A 19,187-nucleotide genomic window follows, 5' to 3' on the forward strand; every position below is an offset into this window, starting at 1 on the left:
GCTCATATGTGTGTTCATAGGCGTTCTGGTCTAAAAAGGAAGGCGTTCTGAGGCGGACCACTGGCACGTTGCTATTTTGAGAATCTATAATAGATTTTTCATTAGACCAAAACTAACCCGGTCTAAACTCCGGCGCAGAGTTGCGCCTCGCTTACGCACTGCTTAATACACACAAGAGAGCAATTGGCAAATATTTTTACATATGAAAAAAATTTAATATTAAGGATATATATAGGATATAATAAGAATAGATATAGAATATAAATATAAAGGATTGAAATATTACAAAACATACTATTTTCTAGCCTACATAAATATGAAAAACCACTGCTTTTATGTCTTCTTCATCTCGGGAGGCTTTTTCAGTTCATTCATAACAATTTGCTTTTGTTTAATGTTATTATTATTAGCAGTATTATTTATTATATCCATATTTATATTTGTTTTATTAAAAACAAGCTTAGATTTTGCCACCTGTCAGGTTTCAGACCATATGGGGCAAAGCACGTGTTTTAGGGTATAACTCAGGTTTTTGAGCACATTTTCCTATTATTATTCATTTATTCGTTTGCTGGAAATTACAACTGAATTTAGAAATAGTTTTGAAACGAATATTTGCGCTTAACCATCGAAATTAATTATTTATAGACTAATTGATGTCTGAGCGTAAAGGTTTCCCTATCCAAGAGCGAAAGTGAAAGTGATCTATTATCTCTCATTCTCACGCAGTAGATGCTCTGTTTAACAGTTTTCTGTTAAAAAACTGTTAACTGTTTACTTGTGAAATGCTCATTTTTTCCACTTAGACTTACTTTACGTCCTGTAAATAGCGAATGCGCTCTTGGCGCGACGAAGCTGACTCTTAAAGGGAATGGGAGATGAGACTGTAATTGGTTTATTCTCAAAACACACCTATAACTCATTAAGAAAATAAACTCAACCCTTTTAGACCATGCGCCGAAGCGCAAGGCAGATTTCCCGTCCTTAAATTAGCAAAAACGCGTCCTGACACTCCCTGAAAGCATTTGTGCCCTGCTTTTTGCGCTTTGCGCATGGACCGTCAATATAGAGCCCACTGTCTTGCCAACACAATCTCACAGCAATTCGTAACTTTTTCATTTAGTGGCTAATTCGTATGAATTCGTACGATCTAATTCATACAATTTAGTACGATTTGCTTATCCCCCAATGACGGTTGGGGTTAGGGGTGGGGTCAGGTGCCACGCCTCCTTTAAAATCGTACCATTTCGTAAGATTGAACTTGTACGAATTCGTACGAATTAGCCACTAAACTGGCAAAACGTAAAATACTTACGTTTTCTCGTGAGATCAGGCTGGTCTTGCTGGAAGATTAATTGTCACCTGGTTTCCTCCAAATGTAATGCCTGGCTTCACTCGAAAGAGTTCAATTTGAGTTTCATCAATTTAATCTCATCAATTTTATTTCTTATGGTGTAGGAGTCCTTCAGATGCCTTTTGGCAAATTCCAGGCGGGGAGTGGCTTCCGTCTGGCCACTCCACCATACAGGCCTGATTGGTGGATTGCTGCACAGATGGTTGTCCTTCTGAAAGTTTTTCCTCTCTCCACAGAAGAACACTGAAGATCATACAGAGTGACCATCGGGTTATTGATCCCCTCCCTGACTAAGCCCCTTCTCCCTCAATCATTCAGCTAAGATGGCCGGCCAGCTCTAGGAAGAGTCCGGGTGGGTCCAAACTACTTCCACTTATGGATGATGAAGGCCAGTGTGCTCAGTGGAACTTTCAGAGCAGCAGAGATTTTTCTGTAACCTTCCCCAGCCTTGCGTCTTGAGACAATCCTGTCGGGAGGGTTTACAGATTTTATATATATAGTTTATATATCTATATAGGTTTTTTTTTTATGTCTCTGGATTATACATTTAGTGCTTAAGAATTTATTCTGAAGGTAAATCCATGAATGCTTTGATTCACAGGTACAGTATGCACATACACACACTTTCTGAAAGTCGCAACAGATCTATAAACCACACACACAACACAGAGAGAGAAACAGAAAACACACTCTTTGAGGAACATGGGCTTTAATCAGAGATGAGGAAGACCACAACATGTGAAAACAAACACAAAAACATCAGTCGGTGTATGCCAGTCTTAATAGTGCACCAACAAAGCCACATAGTCTCTAAAGGGGATTGCTTAGGAACATTGGGACATTGGGCAAAAATGTAATAAATATATATATATATATATATATATATATATATATATATATATATTTATTTATTTATTTTTAAATTTTTTTTTGGTGATTCTCTTTAACTTTTATTTAATTGTAAAACATCCAAATAAAAGAGTTCCAATGTTTTTTTTTTACTTATTTTTATTACTTATTTTAATGTTTTTTAATTATTTGGGAATTGAGGATACTAACTTTTAAATGATAAATTTTGCTATATTTTGGCCCAATTCGACATGATGATACCTAATTTTAAATTCTCGACAGTTTGTGACTTCAGATTTTCACTTGTTTTTGGTCCATTTTTCCTACAAACAAGTTGAAAAAAAAACACAACAACATTACTTTGCGGACTGAAACGAGCATTGTTAAAATAAGTTCAAACTTTTAAAAAGGCAAGTAAATTTTTTTTTCAGCTTTTTAAAAGTTTTTCGTTTTGGTAGTGTGGATTTCCTTAGCCAATATTACAACTAATAGCAAAGCAAAACTACACATCAGCAACAACAATGTCTAATCATCACTTTTCCTTCCATTTACTTTTACTGTTTACCAACAAGGTGACAGCACCAACAACTGGCTCAGCATATGTAATAAAGCATTTTTGACAGATATGTGTCAACTTCGATCATGAAAATAGCCACAGATTTATCTGGGTTCCCTAAAATTTTACACAAAATTAAAGATGGTACTTTACTTACAATTTTGCACTCAGAAACGTGATTTGTTTGGCAATTGTAAGTTGACTTTCCATCACAGAATTATTATCTAGCTCTGTTTACAAAGACTGACATGCTTCTTTTAACTTTTATCAGGCAAAGAACCATATAAGATCACTTCATTGACATGGATTATAATTTAAGCCATAAAAGTAACAGTAACACTCTAGGGTTTTTGCAATTAGTTTTTATTTCTTTTATTATTGCCCTATAAAGGGTAAAGCTCAAACATGAAACTCAAGTTTTACCAGTTTACCTGCAAACTGCTGAAAAACTGCTAAAAGTTAAATTTACATTACTTTTTTTCCTTATTTTGCCTCTTCCCAACTTTTGTGTTGCAGTCATCAAAATTTGTATAAATTTACACAAATTAATTTATCTGTGAAAACACAGGAACTTTGTACTTTTGTCAATTAAATAAACCACAGACTCATTATTTCATTGCATTTTACAAAATGTCCAAATCATTTAGTTAAAAGTATAGTTCACCCAAAACTGAAAATCTGTTATTCTTTACTTGCTCTTCACTTATTCCAAACCTGTTTGTGTTTCTTCCTTCTGTTAAACACAAAATAGGAGATTTTAAAGAATTTCCATTACCAAACTGTAAGCAATTAAAATTTATGGTAACACTTTATTTTGATGGTCCATTTGAGTATTAGTAGACTGTAGACTGATACTGCTCCTTCAACAGACATTTAACTGACTATAAGAAACTTTGCAAGTACATATCAACTTACACTAACCCTAGACCCAACCCCAACCCTAACAAACTACTTATAAATCACAGAAAGATGTTCAAAAAGGTTAAGTGGCAGAATACTGATTTTATATCTTCCAACACCCCATTTTCTATTTGCCATAGACACTGAATAGCTGTGGTGGTGCTTCTAGTATGGTGTGAGACACCCTCAGAGTCTCTCAGAGAAAATATTTCTGTGCGTGATCACACAGGTGCAGATACATCTGTACCAGCTATGCTATTCGACCACCCAGTGTATTCATGTTGCTAACTTGTTGTTTTGTTGGTAATCCTTTAGATATTCTCCTGTCTAAACTCTGTGGATATGAGTTACAAATCAATATGAGTTCCAAAACAAACCTACCGATTGTGCAATCGCCACAAACCAATAGTAGCTATTTAGGTGGTAAAATTTAGTTAAAAACTCCCCCAAAAGTTCACATTGGAAAGCTGTTTTGTACTGTCTTAATCAGAGATGCAAAAATTAGGGTCCTTGGCCCAAGGTTGGCCCATGGTAACCTTTGATTTGGCCCATCATCCCATCAAAGAGAGTGACGGTGAGGGTTGGGGCAGGTGCCTCTGAGGAAACCCACGCAAACATGGGGAGAACAAGCAAACTCCACACAGAAATGCCAGTTGACCCAGCTGGGGCTCAAACCAGTGACCTTCAAGGGGTGAAATTTCGGGAGTTTTCTGGGAGACAGACCAAACCAGGAGATGGGTCTGAAATAAGGGAGATTCCCGGGAAAAACGGGAGTGTTGGCAGGTATGGTGGGAGTGTCGAGTGGCAAAAGAAGGAAGGGTGTGCATGAAAAGGGGAGTTTCAATAAATGAACTACAGCTGAAAAAAAAAAAAACTTCTGCATTTCTTGGTAGAAACACAGCCATGTGGGTGTTGTCACAAAATCTTGTCACAAAATGCAGCGAAAATGTCTATGCGGCGAAAGTCCTACACGACGGTAATAGTTTGATGAAGGTGTTTACATGTTTACATTCACAAAGCTGCATTTACAGTGGATCTTTCAGTCCATAATATTCTAGTGATATTAACGTACTGTAAACTCAGTAGCTAAATCATTTTGACTTAGGTATATCTTTAAAAACTGTAAGAGTACAGCTGACGACACTAACTAACTTTGCCATCTGAATAAACATAAACAAAGCACATTGATTGCACACTTACCAAATTTGTAGAGACAGGGCAATCAACACAAACTGGAGCTGCATCTTTTTTAAAACGGAGTAAAGGAGAATTCACCATTTCCATATTCAAAAAGCTCTCGGGTAAAATCATTTCCTTACAAACATATTTTTGTCGCTTGTTAGCAGACCACTGTAATCCACGTGTGAGTCTAGCTGTGCTCTCATTGTGGGGAAATGGAATCAAAACCTTTGTTGCGGCACATTTATAAATGCAACACTGACGCCCCATGTCTCTGAAAAATTCTTCTTCTTCCACTTGTTTTAATTACGGTTTGCAACACAACATGGCGTCTCTCTCTGCCGAACAGTCTTCGAAGCTATATCATGCATATTAATTAAGTTGCACCTCATTCACAATTGAGCGTGCTGATTGGTTCAAACCAAGTCTTTCTCATGAATTAATACTGAAAGCTCAAAAGACGCCATGTTGTACTCGCCAGTACAGAAATTCAGTCTCCAAGCTGGAATTTAGAGATGGATCTCATGGCCGTGACGTAGCTTCAAAATATCTTTTTTAAAGCGGAAGAACGAATTTGCTCGAAATAACGCAAAAACAATCAATTTTCACTTTTTAGTAAAATATAAATGTGTCCTAATATTGTTAATTTTTGGGGTGAACTATCCATTTAAGCACAAACACGAGGAGAGTTAAAGCGAGAGAGAAATCCCACAGAAATCAATTACAATACGCTCGTCCTGTCGACAGTCACTCCTGTGTGTGAACGCAGCGACTCCACTTCGTTTATTTGTTCAAATCAAAGCGAGGCTTCAGTCGGCAGACCTGATTAAGATGTTGATTTTACCGGCTGCTAAATAAGTGCAGGAAGTTGAAAAGGTCTACAGCAGCGTTTTCTGCTGACTGGCCGTTTTCACATAGCCTCTCATTCACATCTACATCTTTTCATTTCCAGTCACAAGCCTTTCATATCTCACATATATTACATCTACTGTCTCTCAATCGTCCAGACTGAGCGTGAGGGAGACGCCAGGATCTCGTTTCTTTCCCAAATATGCGTGAGTACAGTAAACTTTGAGGTCCTGCGTTTCAATAATTACTCTTTATTCATTATTTTTCAGTTCTGGTCTGAACCACAAACGGCTCTGCAGGTAATATCCTGGCTGTTTCGTGTTAACGTGGCAGAGAAGAAAAAATATGACAGTGCCTTATACATTCTGGCAAAGGAAGCAGAGGGTATCAAGTACTAAAGTTCAGCATACTGGGGGAAAATCCCTCTTTCAAAGAAACAGACTATTAGTGTAGTGGGTATTTGCTGCCACCTATTGGAACACTTTAGATACTGAAGTTCAAGAGTATTTTGTTAAGTTATTTGATTACTTGCAATAAAGCATGTTATATAAGCAATAAAAACTTAAATTTGGTGATTTGTTTGTTAGTTTATCTTTATATTATGCATATTATACATAATAAACTATAAGTTATTAAAACTAAGTCTGCAGTTTTGTTTAAATATCAAAATAATTAAATTCATAAAATTATTTGTTTAGAAATTTACATACATTTTTATTCTATTTACTTTTTAAAATAAAAATTGTATGCAAAAATCATAAATTAATGTGTAACATTAATAATTATTTATCACGTTTTTAACTTAAATATTAATATATTTATAATTATATAATTGATGAATGATGATATACTGAAATATTTAAATAATAAAAAAGTAATATATAAACTGCATCTACATTATTAACTATATAGACAAACGTGGGGACCAATTAAATGCGATTAAGCTGCAGTACTCAACAATTAAACAATAAACAGTATTCAAATAGCAATTACTTAACTAAAATAAGTTAGAATGGAGCTGGAGTATTACACATGTTAATGTAGCTTAAAGTGATTTACTAAGATCTTTAACTTAAACATCTAGGCAGCTCTCACGAGCATTCAGAAAAAGAAAATAAAGCTGCTATAATGGCCTAGCCAATCACCTGACCTAAACCCAATAAAAAAATATGAGATAAAAATTAATGTATAACTGTATTAATCATGTATTAATGTACTTATCATAAATAAATAACATTAATGTTATACATTAACTTATGATTATCACGTTATTATTCCTACTTAAATATTTATATATTTATAATAAAATAGATAAATGAATTATAATATACTAAAGTATTTTAATAAAAAGTAAAAAATTATATAAACTGCATCTATATTATTAACTATAAAGACAAACTTGGCAACTAATTAAATATAATTAAGCTGCAGTACTCAAACAATAAACAATATTTAAATAGTATTTGGTTAACTATTATAAGCGAGAATGGAGCTCGAGTATTTCAGATTTCAATTTATCCTAATGTAAATTAATAAGATCTTTAACTAAGAAAAACCAAGCAAGGAAACTCCCAAATGCTTTCAGAAAAAGAAAATAAAGCTGCTATGATGGCCTAGACAATAACACGACCTGAACCCAATTGAGAATAAGAACTAAAGATCAGAATTTAGCTACCCAAATAACCATCAAGATTTTTAAGACTATTTTAGGGCAGGAAAATCACACCAGAGTATAATGCAAGCAATTGTTTTGCAATACAAGAGGCATTTTGAAGCTGTCATTAGCAAAAAAAACCTTTATATTATATAGTAAATACATTTCAGCAAGGCGACACAGTGGTTCAAGTCCCGGCTGGGTCAGTTGACATTTCTGTATAAAGTTTACATATTCTCCCTGTGTTCACGTGGGTTTCCACAGTCTAAAGACATGCAGTACAGGTGAATTTAATAAACTAAATTGACCATAGTGTATGTGTGTGAATAAGTGTGTATGAATGTTTCCCAGTACTGGGTTGCAGCTGGAAGGGCATCCGCTGTGTAAAACATATGCTGGATAAGTTGACGGTTCATTCCGCTGTTGTGACCCCTGATAAATAAAAGGAATAAGCCAAAGGAAAATTAATAAATGAACATTTCAGTAGTTCAGTACCTTCTCCTTGTGTAATTTCATTATAACAAACGAATAATCTTTTGGTTTTGATTTATTTGTATACTTGAATTGTTTGCATTTTTACCAAAATCTAGATCAACTTCATGTCAGCAGCTTATTTAAAAATATATTTACCAGGAAAAAATATTGACGTGTTCAGAGCTCATTTTAGCCTTATTTTATATCCAATATCACTCAAAGGTTTATGACTACAATCTTTTATCCACTAGATGGCAGCATTTCCACAGAAATGTAGCATATTTTCATATTCCATTGTGTAAAGTAAATTATTATGTGCCGAACTGTAAGATACGGAGTAAACATGATTTCACAATGTTAAGTCCTCTTTACATCATAAACTGAGAGATGGGAAGTCAAACTAGATCAGGGGCTTTACTAGAAGAGATGAAGTCCCATGTAAATTCCAATGTGTGATTTGAACCACGATCTTCACGTTCATAATGCAAACCATTAACCATGAAGAAAAACTCATACCAAACTCAGAGCTTTTACTGTTAAGCATCTGACCAAGGAAATTACTAATGCTCTTCTCGCTATTATGATGATTCACCTCAATGTTTATTCTTAACATTATTTTTAGATAATGCATTATAAAGAGAGATATTTTAAAAATAACAACAGGATAAACAAGGACAAACTTGAGGAAGTCTAGTCTGAAAGTGTAAAGTAGTTTAAAATAGTTTGAATCTGATATATAAAGCTTGAATTCGAAGTTAATTTTTCAGCCTATTGTAAAAACGAAACATTCAAAATACACTTTTGCATGTTCTTGCGGTCACACTTCATCAATTTGAATCTGCAGATTTCAATTTTTATTTGTTTTTTATTATTATTGTTGTTGTTGTTGTTAACTAAAATTAATTGATTACTAACAATAAAACAAGCTATAAAACTTAATTTTGGTCATTTCTATTTAGTTTAACTTAATATTAAATAAAACCAGTCTATGAACACCTAAACTATATATATATATATATATATATATATATATATATATATATATATATATATATATATATATATATATATATATATATATATATATAGTAACATAAGTATATAAGTAACAAAATTTTAAATATATTTTTTAAAATATCTAAATATTCTTAATAATAATCGTAATTATCTGTTTCAAATCTTACATTTTTAATTATATTTATGTTTAAAATCTAAAATGCATAAAACGCAAAATCCTAAATTAATTAACTTACATGTATGTATAGCATTTATAATTATTTTTATAATTATTATTATTATAACTTAATCAGGTTTTTAATTTTAAAATGATTATATTTATAATTATATTCTGTGAATTCAATTTATTTAATTGAAATATTTTAATTAAAATAAAATAATATTTAAACTGCATCTATATCATTAACTATGTAGACAAACTTGGCAACTAATTAAATATGATTAAGCTGCAGTACTCAAACTATAAATAGTATTTAAATAATATTTAGTTAACTATTTAATTGAGACTGGAACTTGAGTATTCACATTTTTTTATAAATTTAGTTTAATTTTTAGTTTTAGTTTAAATTTTAGTTTAAAGTTTAAAGACTTTTATCTTTACCAAAAAAAAAAAAAAAAACACCAAGAAAGCTCTCAACAGCTATCAAAAAATAAATAAATAAAGTTTCTATAATGGCCTAGCCAATCACCTGACCTGAACCCAATAAAAAAAATAAAAAATAAAGATCTTTAGTTTTGTTAAAATATAATTGTTGTTGTTGCTGTTATTATTATTATTATTATTATTATTATTATTATTATTTATATTATATTTATTAATAGTTAAATAATGGTTTTACTATATTTTCTCAGTCGAGATATTACATTTTTTTATTCTATATGACTACAATCTTTTATCCACTAGATGGCAGCATATCCACAGAAATGTAGCATATTTTCATAACCCTTTGTGTAAAGTAAATTATTATGTGCCGAACTGTAAGATACGGAGTAAACATGATTTCACAATGTTAAATCCTCTTTACATCATAAACTGAGAGATGGGAAGTCAAACTAGATCAGGGGCTTTACTAGAAGAGATGAAGTCCCATGTAAATTCCAATGTGTGTTTTGAACCACGATCTTCTCGTTCATAATGCAAACCATTAACCATGAAGAAAAACTCATACCAAACTCAGAGCTTTTACTGTTAAGCATCTGACCAAGGAAATTACTAATGCTCTTCTCGCTATTATGATGATTCACCTCAATGTTTATTCTTAACATTATTTTTAGATAATGCATTATAAAGAGAGATATTTTAAAAATAACAACAGGATAAACAAGGACAAACTTGAGGAAGTCTAGTCTGAAAGTGTAAAGTAGTTTAAAATAGTTTGAATCTGATATATAAAGCTTGAATTCGAAGTTAATTTTTCAGCCTATTGTAAAAACAAACATTCAAAATACACTTTTGCATGTTCTTGCTGTCACACTTCATCAATTTGAGTCTACAGATTTCAATTTTTATTTGTTTTTTATTATTATTGTTGTTGTTGTTGTTAACTAAAATTAATTAATTACTAACAATAAAACAAGCTATAAAACTTAATTTTGGTAATTTCTATTTAGTTTAACTTAATATTAAAATAAAACCAGTCTATGAACACATAAACTATATATATATATATATATATATATATATATATATATATATATATATATATATATATATATATATATATATATATATATATATATAGTAACATAAGTATATAAGTAACAACATTTTAAATATATTTTTAAAATATCTAAATATTCTTAATAATAATCGTAATTATCTATTTCAAATCTTACATTTTTAATTCTATTTATGTTTAAAATCTAAAATGCATAAAACGCAAAATCCTAAATTAATTAACTTACATGTATGTAAAGCATTTATAATTATTTTTATAATTATTATTATTATAACTTAATCAGGTTTTTCATTTTAAAATGATTATATTTATAATTATATTCTGTGAATTAAATTTATTTAATTGAAATATTTTAATTAAAATAAAATAATATTTAAACTGCATCTATATCATTAACTATGTAGACAAACTTCGCAACTAATTAAATATGATTAAGCTGCAGTACTCAAACTATAAATAGTATTTAAATAATATTTAGTTAACTATTTAATTGAGACTGGAACTTGAGTATTCACATTTTTTTATAAATTTAGTTTAATTTTTAGTTTTAGTTTAAATTTTAGTTTAAAGTTTAAAGACTTTTATCTTTACCAAAAAAAAAAAAAACACCAAGAAAGCTCTCAACAGCTATCAAAAAATAAATAAATAAAGTTTCTATAATGGCCTAGCCAATCACCTGACCTGAACCCAATAAAAAAAATAAAAACTAAAGATCTTTAGTTTTGTTAAAATATAATTGTTGTTGTTGCTGTTATTGTTATTATTATTATTATTATTATTATTATTATTATTATTATTATTAATAGTTAAATAATGGTTTTACCATATTTTCTCAGTCGAGATATTACATTTTTTTATTCTATATTTAAAAAAGCAAATGAGTTATTAAATATGGACTGATTTGCATACAATTCTTGTAAAAAAAAAAAAGTCTGAACATTATGAAGTCAGGTAAAACATTTTTTTTGTTTTTTTTTTTTTGTTTCTTGTTTGGACAATTATTGACTTTTAAAGAAGAGATTTTGTGTATCTACATTTCTCTTTGTATCATTATAAAATCAGCCAGACAAAAAAATTTGTAAAAATTTGTATATACTGCTGTATATTTTGAGAAAGACTGAAAAACACTATATATGGAGAGTTAAAAAGACCCAAATCTCAAAATTGACAGGTGTATGGAAAAAAGGACTTGCAGTTGAAGATACAATTATTAGCCTTCCTGTGAAAATTGTATTCTTTTTCAAATATTTCCCAAGTACTGAACTTTTCTCGAGAGTAGCTAAAAATATACAAACGCTGCACACACAACTATAGGCTTATATAGAAATGAGCATATTGACAGCACAAAAATGCAACAGTCTAATAACCATATGAGCAATTCCATGCAAATGTCAACCTTGTCATGGAAAAATATATATTTGCACTAAAATACGAAAACTGTTTCTGGGTTTTTTGGGTAAGCGAGTGTTTTAGTATTTTAGTATTTAAGTCTTTTTACTTTAGAAATACTCAAAAATGCATCTGTCAATGTTTTCAAACTAAACCAAAGTCACATAAGTGCCTTTTTCACATCTGTCACTACATAACAGAGAGATGTCACATCCATAATGACACTTTTTCCTCATAAATGTAAAAATATTAAATAAAATAAAACCAATCATTTTTGTTTTATAGTGGCCAACTCTTATCCTTTTGATTAGTTTTTTTTTTCTTTTGGGTTGTGCAGTTTAATTTACAGACTTTCTACAAAGTGTGTTGTGTACTATAAACCCGCAGACTTTTTTGTCAAATCCACCTGGCCCCATTAAATCAATCTGCTGCAGCTGACACTTTTGCTGTATGGTTAATCTGAACACCCCATAGGATGCAATCCAAAGGAAAAAAAATTGCAAGGCTGATAAATTTTTTTATTTGTATGTTGTTGTTTCTTTAAGGTAACTATAAATTTGTGGGTTATAAATAAAATATGCTAATTCTGAATTAATTTGAGCTTTGGAAATGACCAAGCAACCCCTAATCATTATCCTGTGACCCCCACTTTGGGTACCACTGAACTAAGCAACTCATTTGACAAAAGTGGTTTGTTCAATATTAACAATCAAAACTTAATTAAGGCATTTTCAATTATAATATTTTTAAATAGTGTTTTTATTCCAGCTGAGCTTACTCCAGAAAAATAATAATAATAACAGTTAAGGTAATAATATAATATAATATAATATAATATAATATAATATAATATAATATAATATAATATAATATAATATAATATAATAAAAAATAAACATTACTCAAATTGAACAGGAGCTAGTAATTAAGTCTTGAGCTGTAAATAAGTTTTAAGGGTTGCGAAATATTCAACAGATTGAGATGTACTATCACAGACATTTGCACACAGAGGCCTGATGCGATGGCAGCATTTCTTGTTTGTGTCTCAGAAACAGCTTTTTTGTTTCCATTCGCAGAGATGCCAGGAAGCATGACGTTAATCTGCCCCAGATCAGCTCTTCGCAGTCTGCACTCAGAGCTACAAACAGCTGCTCACAAGACCACTGCCGTCACTTCCGCTTCACAGCACAACAACAAACAAAGAGATGCTCGGCTGAGGGTGAGGATGTGCACACTGAGTTGAGTGTTTATTACTACTGCCATGATTCTCCTGATGGAGACGGTGGCTTACTTTCAAACAGGTAATGGATTCTGTGTCAAATCACTCCGACTCTGTGGGATGCTTATTAGTTTTTGGAAACACTTTCTATGAAGCTCATGTTTATAATGAATTATTACTAACTTTATAATCAATTATAACAATTATAACAATTATCTATATGTATCTATAAATACGCAACATATCTTATACTGTATTATAATGACAGTTATAGCTACATTAATAATAGTGTTATTAATCCTTATTAGGGATGCATTTCATTTTTCAATATACATGTTAATAATTTAGGGCTGGGCAGGATATTGGAAAAATCTAACATTGTAATATTTTTTGCCACAATATATATTGCAATATGAATATAAATTCACCAGATGATTTGAACAGCTTTTATGGAGAGACTTCACTAATTAGATCTACTGGGGTTATCAAGATTATATATATATTATATATATAAATTTGAACATAAATAAAAACATTGGAACAAAAATAAAAGTTCAATAAAAGATAATAAATTAAATATAATAAATATAATAAAATAAGCAGTGCTTTATGGTTTTCTGTGCAGTCTAACAATACTGAAATATGGAAATTGAACAATTAAATGTTACAAATCAAATGCAAAATAGCATGGTTATCATTGTATAAATAAATACATATAAAAATTATATTTAACAATAATCTCAATCCTTTTTTAAAATAAATAACCTATTCTTGCGATGTGACTATTGCGGATGCACACATTGCAATATTGATGCTCAAACGATATATTTTTCAGCCCTATTATACATAATTTATAAGTAGCAATTAGTCAGTCATAATTGTATTTAGAAAGATACAGTCTGAAACGTTAAAACTTTTTGTTCTGTCAAATAAATAATGGTTTTATATTTTTGATTAGAGCCCTATGCCTTATAAATACTTATTGTGGGTCTTAATATAGTTACTAACCTTTATAAATGCATAACTGATGGCTTTAAGTAATATGTATTAATAACCCTATTAAAACATTAATTATTATTATTATTTTGTAACTATATATAGCATTTGTTCATGTTAGTAAATACATTAACATTCATTAATGAAACCTTGCTGAAAAAGTGTTACAATCTAGATCAATATAGAACAGTGTTACTGATCATATTAACAAAAGACTATCATTTATAATATAAATGGTACTAATTTAATTTAATATGATTTCAGATAGATAGATAGATAGATAGATAGATAGATAGATAGATAGATAGATAGATAGATAGATAGATAGATAGATAGATAGATAGATAGATAGATAGATAGATAGATAGATAGATAGATAGATAGATAGATAGATAGATAGATAGATAGATAGATAGATAGATAGATAGAGAATTCAGACAATTAAAACAAAAAAAATTATTTAACAATAAATCAAAAACATTTGTAAATATGTAATCGATAATGTTATATTTTGACATATTTGATTAGACTTTAAATCATTTTAAGTCATTAAGTTTAAATACATTTTAAATAAAAAAAAATTAATTTATTTACTTAATTTAATTTATTTACTTAATTTATTTATTTTTTACTTTTTCCAATACATCTCCCCCGCAGTTGTTTTTCCAATCCGAAACTTGCAAATAACTGAAAGTAAACATTGTCATTTCTCAGAAGGAAAGTCTCTTCGAAACCACAGCAGGTGACAGTGTGCGCAGGAGATAAATCAACCATAACGGCCACACAGAGAGATCAGCCAATTAGATTTTAAACAAAGAAGAGTGCTTTAACATCCTCGATACAAATCACCAATACACTGACAATGCTTTACAGTAATTTACATAATAATAATAATAATATGTATATGTATATATAAAATACAGTGATGTTATATGCAAGTAACTTTAAAACAACATGTGCAAATTTTATTTATGCTTATACATATTTTAGTAATATTATTATTATTATTTTTTTTTGGCATAAAAAATATTGAGCAGTCCCTTAAATTTCCCAAAATATGCGTGGTCTTTTAGATTTTGCATTGAAAATGGGATTTATTCACCAATTTGTTGCATCAACTCTTATGGTATAGTAGCTAACTTTACTATGATACAATAATGTTTAAAGTTTTTTTTTGTGCAGATCCATTCTATTTATGACATTTATGTAAATCATGACACACCACATGACACCACTAGTGAGCATATTAGATACAGAGCTATTTAATTAAAAGTTCTCCTCTTGAACTTCTAAAGACTCCATAGATGACACTGTGTGTGGACCTCTTCATCATTATGATTTAAAAATGATTACGTACTCAAAATACAGATTGTAGTGTCACACCATATGATGCCCATTTTATGGACAAAATGTAATTAGCTTGCTTTAAAATCATGCACTTTCTGTGTCCAGTAAAAATTCTGCTACTTAAACTGTGAATCTATCAATTATTAAAACTTTTCTGAGATACATTGTCATATTAGTAATATTAGTTGGTCACACATAGCTCGGACAGTCACACCACATGACAAGTTTGATGTTTAGATAAAACCCTTTAAATAGAGGTTAGTATAAATCATCTAAAACTGTGGTATGCTGTTATAACATCTTGACAAATGGACAACATAAAGGAATATCTTTTTACCAAATACCCACTTTTATTTTTCTGTATATATTTTCTCTATAATTCCTGGTAACCCTGAAATGTCATCACTGGGGATTTTAACAATCAGTAAACAATAAGTTCACTGAGCCGCCGCTGACTGCCTGAAGCTCAGAGACTAAATGCGCCATCCTTAATACATAAACTTCTGCTTTGACTTTAACTATATTCTATATTTAAAAAAAAAAAAAGTCTTAAAATTTTGTGGCATAATGGATGAGTATTTTTGAATTTTTTGATAATTAACAATCCTCATGGGTTTCCTGTGCAGCACATGCTATGTTAACTACAAACGTTTGGGGGAAGATCATTTATTTCGACTTGTGATCAAAACTGACTGGAACTATCTGTGCTTTCAATGAAACTAATGCACAGCCACCAGCCAATCACAATCAAGAATTTCAACAAACCATTGATATATAGGTGACAGAGCAGGTGTATTAACAAAATCTTTCATCACTGGGAACAACTGGGGGTTTTAATAATTAATAAACTCTAAAATTTAGTCATTAATAAATAAAAGTCTATTCAACAAAGATATTTGTGCTTTAATGGGTGACACGGTTGCACAGTGGGTATTGTTGTCACCTCACAGCAAGAAGGTGGCTGGTTCGAGCCCCAGCTGAGTTAGTTGGCATTTCTGTGTGGAGTTTGCATGTTCTCCCCGTGTTTGTGTGGGTTTCCTCTGAGTGCGCTATAGGTGAATTGGGTAAGCTAAAATTGTCCTTAGTGTACGTGTGTATGCCCTTGTTCTCCAGGTTAGGGGTTGAGTGTCGTGCAAACAAACCACCTTGTAAAAATTCGATATTATTAAACACCAACATGGTGAAGCTGAATATCAACTTCGATATTAATAGCCCTGAGAGTTAGTTAGAGTAAGCTTTTGTATTTTGATCACTGGATTTGTGGTTTTATGTTCATAGTTGGAATAGAAGTTTTTGTTATTATTAATAATGTTAAACAGCAACAAAAATGTCAGGTCTTCTGTTCTCATATATATCAAGGGTGCCAATTTTATTGGAGGGCATTGTGTATTATATTTCACCCAGTCCTCTTCCTCAGGAGACAGGAGTCTCTGGATGAGCATACATGAGCTGCGCGGAGCCTGTACCACATCCTGTGTTTCAGTGTCTTGAACGAGCATCTGCCAAAAACTAAAACTGCTGAAGCATTTCCTCATTTGTTCATCTCATTTCGATTACATTAGGGAAAGCAGCAGAGGAGAAGCGCTCCATATATTAATTAACACAAAGTTATTTATAATATTTATTTTGCTAGAGCACATTGTTAATATTAAGGTGAACAGTTAATCCACTGAAAAAACAACTTTGCTTTGGTAATCTTTAATCACAATCTAACCATTTGCTTCCACTCTGGATTGGCAGTCGTTCTCTGATGACATTAGTTTGACGGCTTGGGTGCTATACGCATAGCCATGCCCATACATTAGTTTACTGCAAGTGAAAGATGAGGAGGAGCGAAAAAAAACGCTGCCCCAACTTGATTTATTAGGTTTCAGTTGGAAATACTTAGTCATATGGAAACAACAGTAAACAGAAACTTAGTTCACACATCTGCGAGAAACAAAGTACTAAAGCTTTTAGTGAAAAGGTATTTTAAAAACCATTTTTTTCATACTTTTCTAATTCTGACGCACCTTTTTCTACTAAAAAACTTTTGTGAAAATAAAAGGTGTTATTAATAAATGGAACCACTGATGCTTATAACAAACCTTCATTTTTTAAGAGTGTTGAACCCTAATAGTGTTCAGAAACATTTATTGTTGTTGATGTTGTTGTTGTTGTTGTTGTTGTTGTTGTTGTTGTGAGAAAGGCAGCAATGACTCACTGAGCACACTGTTACACAGTCTAAAGAAACACTCCATGTTGGTTGAATTATTCAGCAAAAGATTCAGAAATGTTTTAATTAAATCCAAGGTATTCACTCTGGCCTGCTTTGGATGCCATTCACAGTTCAGGGAATCTGCCCTTATTGGGTCTCTTACCGAAAGGTAGTAAAAAACAAAAAGTCACATAAATCAATTATTATTTAACTATTTTTTTTTATTTTATGATAATAGAATAAGTTCTTAGTTATGAAGTCTATCATCTTGTAACTTAGCAGTAATAATCGTGTAAGTTTGTTTGCTTAAAAAAAAGCAAAAGAAACAATCATTTTGTGAATGCCATTGCTTCATTTTTCAGAATTAATGAATGTAATGTAACACAATGTGCTTTTTCTAAATAATGTTATATGTTATGCAACAAAAATTGTTCCTGCATAATGGTAATGTCACATTGACTTGAATTTATGTTAGGTCTTATGACTATTTAAAACTAATATTTTTATATTTTTTAATAATTCGGTAAAGTAAATAAATATGATGTCCGACTTATAAATATGTTTATTATTTTTTTCCCTCCTCTTACATGCTGGCCATCACATTGACTTTCGTTTACAAAGTTTTTTAAAGGTACAAATATTTTTTAAAAAGAAAGCTTTTTCCCTATTTTAATACAAAAAAATCCAAATAAGTTTAAATAAATTATAAATGGTTAATTATTAAATAAACTTATAAATTGTTTAAAAATATATATTTTAATAACTATTTATTTCAATTCTTTTTCTTATTTTATCAATATTGACTTCATGTCACATTACAACGGTGTATTTAAAACACACTTTTCAATGCGTTTTAGGGTACTTCCGTTCCGCACAAAACAAACATCGCGTCATGCACCCATAAAATCACAATAACCCTCAAATGTACACACAACTGACAATATCTTCCACTTTTTCTCCAACCTCTTCCAAAACACATAAATACACCTATAAGAGACATTAAATATGAACAAAGCATGTTTGACCCCGTGAACTTCCCTATATTAAATAATACACGGAGAAAAAATAATAAAGAAGCCCAAGTCCGCCCAGCGATGCTCCCTGGGGCTCAATTGCGCAACAGTGTATCACTTACGATAAGGATCTCATTACGCTTCATTCTTTCTCTAAACAAACATCAACAAAAACGACCACCATACAAACCCTTTCCCCTTTGTTATGCCTAAATCTGCTTGTTATGTCACAACAAAGAAAGACTTTGACAAACAAACCCAGCAGCGTTCATTTTTCACAGACTGTCCCGGATGTCTGCCAACATCGCAGTTACGCTCGTACTTTCAGAGATGAGAAAAAAAGTGCACGTTTCATCGACAGGACCAGCATTTTAAGCTCACACAAGCCTGTGAGTATTTAAAACACACGCCACTTACCGAAAGAAGTGATTTACTGCTTGCATTGGTCACGCGACATCTTCTCGTAGTAAAGTTTTCATCCAGCGTGCGACTCTGTTGTTTACAAAGTCTTGAGC

The 19,187-nt window shown here is 31.1% G+C and overlaps 1 protein-coding gene across 2 annotated transcripts in view; it reads right to left on the bottom strand.

The window, feature by feature from the left end:
* Positions 1-19,187, bottom strand: part of ccnd2a (cyclin D2, a) — a 265,046-nt gene extending 245,859 nt beyond the window's left edge. For both annotated transcript variants that reach the window (XM_087311228.1, XM_087311227.1), the window contains exon 1: positions 19,090-19,187. The gene's annotated coding sequence lies outside the window, so the exon portion shown is untranslated. The remainder of the gene's footprint in view (positions 1-19,089) is intronic.

Source organism: Danio rerio, chromosome 25, assembly GCF_052040795.2.
Source record: "Danio rerio strain M-AB ecotype USA chromosome 25, GRCz13ab, whole genome shotgun sequence".
Classification (NCBI taxonomy): domain Eukaryota; kingdom Metazoa; phylum Chordata; class Actinopteri; order Cypriniformes; family Danionidae; genus Danio; species Danio rerio.